This window comes from Octopus bimaculoides, chromosome 4, assembly GCF_046866305.1.
Source record: "Octopus bimaculoides isolate indiv1 chromosome 4, ASM4686630v1, whole genome shotgun sequence".
Taxonomy (NCBI): Eukaryota; Metazoa; Mollusca; class Cephalopoda; order Octopoda; family Octopodidae; genus Octopus; species Octopus bimaculoides.
In genome coordinates, this window is record NC_142931.1 from 130,054,887 (window position 1) to 130,058,291 (window position 3,405).

Genomic DNA, 3,405 nt, shown 5'->3' on the forward strand with positions numbered 1-3,405 from the left:
ATTTAAATTTATTGCTGATATTTTACAAATTTCCAGAATAAGGAACAACATAATTTATACTTAGAAATCTTTCAAAATATATGTTTTACTTAATAAATATATTTCTTTATTTTTTGCTGGGATTTCAAAAGATAAATAATACATGCGTACATACATACATATATACACACATACGTGCTTATATATAAATATATATGTATATATGCATATATATATATATATATATATATATATATATATATATATATATATATATATATACTGTTTTATAAATGTATATATTATATAAGTGTATATATATATATATATACACATACACATAAAACAATTGATTAGAGAACACAAATATATATTTTAAATGGAAGCAAAATATTTCCTAGCCTGCCTTTAAAAGTTATGTTTGCATTTTGTATCTGACATTTTTTCTTTTTTAATAAGTTGTGATATTGTATTGTACAAGAATGGTTCTATATTATTGATTTTTCTCCATTAATGTCCCTCCCCTCACTGTGGTATCTGTTGCTGAAAACTAGCAACAGACACGCACAACAAAGGTGCCAGAATGTCAGCCATTTTTTTTCTGTTCCTGTGTGATTATGTGATGGTGTTTATATATAATTGAAATAAATTGTTGAATTATCGAAATAAATTTAGATGTGTACTATCAAAGATTTTGAGTTTTATTTCCCTCGGTGTTTCTGAATTTTTCTTTCTGCTTTTATTTTTCTGGCGACATGACTAATTAGTCTCATAAAATATCATGAGACACTTCACTAATATATCATGGAAACGCACATACAACCGCCGTATCTTTAATAAACCTACCACGAGATTTCGGGTTCACTTCCACTGCACGGCACGGCACCTTGAACAAATGTCTTTCACTATAGCCTCTTGTGAGTGGATTTGGTTGACGGAAACTGTGTGAAAGCCCGTCGTATATAAATATAAATATATATACACACACAAACAAGTGTGTGTGTGTGTCTAACTATTACTCGACAATTTGTGTTACATTTCTGTATGTCCTCGTTACCTAGCAGTTCGGCAAAAGATACTGATAGAATAAGTACCAGACTTAAAAGTAACATTAGTACCGTGGTCGATTTGTTCGAGTAAACCCTTCAAAGCGGTGCCCCAGTATGGCCGCAGTCAAATGACTGAAAGAAATAAGAGGTAAAAAGACAAAGATTTGTCCATGGATAGTTCTCCGTCGTCCGACGTTGAGTATTCTGTTGTTCGGTAAACTGGATTATCTGCTCCCGCATTGGCGTGTAAGTAGCTGAGCATTCCACAGACACTTGTACCTTTAACTTAATAATTCTCAGGCAGAATTAGCTTGATGAAGTTTGGGACAAGGCTGTAGCTTTCGAAATTACGAGTACAGTCTACCCGATGGGCTTGTATATATTTTTCGCCTGCCCAGTTTCACTAAAAGTATGATCCAGCCCGTGGCTATAGAAAATGATATTTGTTTAAGATGTGCCGTTTTAGGATCGAACCCTGGACCTCATAGTTTCAAAGTAAACTTAAAACTGTACTTTGTAAGAAATACATCTAAATCTTAGGAAATATGCTGCAGTCCATCCAGTTTATACGAACAGTAATGCTTTCACCCTTCCAATAATTATTCTCAAGTTCAACATCTCAGAAGCAATGAAAACAGTTATAAACAATAATTTTCTTGATCCAGTTTATTCTGTCTGTCTGTCTGTCTGTCTGTCTGTCTGTCTGTCTGTCTGTCTGTCTCTGTCTCTGTCTGTCTGTCTCTGTCTGCCTGTCTCTGTCTGTCTGTCTCTTTCTCTCTCTCTCTCTCTCTCTCTCTCTCTCTCTCTTCGCAGTAATCATTACCATATCTACTAGACCCTTACTATTCTATGCTACTCAACATTGATTCCTTGTCCCTTAAGGAATCGGTCGAAAATAATTTTACTGCAATTGACATAATATAGGCGTAGTTGTGGCTGTGTAGTAAGTAGCTTGCTTACCAACCTCATGGTTCTGGGTTCAGTCCCACTGCGTGGCATCTTGGGCAAGTGTCTTCTACTATAGCCTCGGGCCGACCAAAGCCTTGTGAGTGGATTTGGTAGACGGAAACTGAAAGAAGCCCGTCGTATATATGTATATATATATATATATATATATATATATATATATATATATATATATATATATATATATATATATATGTGTGTGTGTGTGTGTGTGTGTGTGTGTGTGTGTGTGTGTGTGTGTTTGTGTGTCTGTGTTTTTCCCCCCGACAACGCTTGACAACCGATGCTGGGGTGTTTACGTTCCCGTAACTTAACGGTTCGGCAAAAGAGACCGATAGAATAAGTACTAGGCTTACAAAAAATAAGTCCTGGGGTCGATTTGCTCGACTAAAGGCGGTGCTCCAGCATGGCCACAGTCAAATGACTGAAACGAGTAAAAGAGTAAAAGAGAAAGATAAACAAAACCATCGCTTATGTCTGGTCAGATAAATTCGAAGCAGAGATGCTACCTTTCAAATGTGAACATCGCTTTTGAAATCAGTTTGAAATAGGATACAGACAGACAACTGGTTCAAAACTCATAGGTTCTCTATCTTTACCAAACGTGTATGTTTGTGTACGTAATTATTGCTACACTTGGTTGTATTGGTTAATGTCTAAGTGATAAGTGAAAAGCTGGTGTTTCCAGGTTCCACATTCTGGTCAAAAAAAAAAAAAAATCGATCTCCTGACATATATTTTACAAATACATTATGTAAGCAGAACAGTAAAAGTATTCGAGATGTTTGTGAAGTCCAGCACGTAAGTCTTACCCTTTGTTATCTAAATTACAGCGATAGAGTTTTGTTACTATGTCACAAGCCAGTTCTGTCCTAAATGGAAGAATTAAAATAAGTGTGCAGATAGCACACACAAGCACACACAAGCACACACACACACACACACACACACACACACACACACACACACACACACACACACACACACACACACACACACACACACACACACAACGCTCACTGATTTCCTCCACACAAACACATACATACATTATTATAACCACTATCGTTCTCTTCTTCGCGTTACATTAAACACTCATTACAAACATCATTTCTCTGTTATTATTATTGCCACTACAAAGCCATCATTTTCCTCACTACCATCAATATCATCACCATCATCGTCATCATAATCGTCATCAATCATCATAGTCATCATCGTCACCATCATCATTACCATCATCGCTGCCTTCACCACCACCAACACTACCACCACCAACAACAGCAACAACACCAATACCAATACCAGCATCCTCCTCCTCCTCATCATCATCATCATCCACCATCATTTTACTACTACTACTACTACTACTACTACTACTACTACTACTACTACTACTACTACTACTACT

The 3,405-nt window shown here is 36.1% G+C and overlaps 1 protein-coding gene across 2 annotated transcripts in view; it reads left to right on the plus strand.

The window, feature by feature from the left end:
* LOC149136250 (uncharacterized) overlaps positions 1–669 on the plus strand; it is a 167,913-nt gene extending 167,244 nt beyond the window's left edge. For both annotated transcript variants that reach the window (XM_089351454.1, XM_089351455.1), the window contains one exon: positions 1–669. This exon is cut by the window's left edge and continues 4,835 nt beyond it. The gene's annotated coding sequence lies outside the window, so the exon portion shown is untranslated.
* The last annotated feature ends 2,736 nt before the right edge of the window (positions 670–3,405 follow it).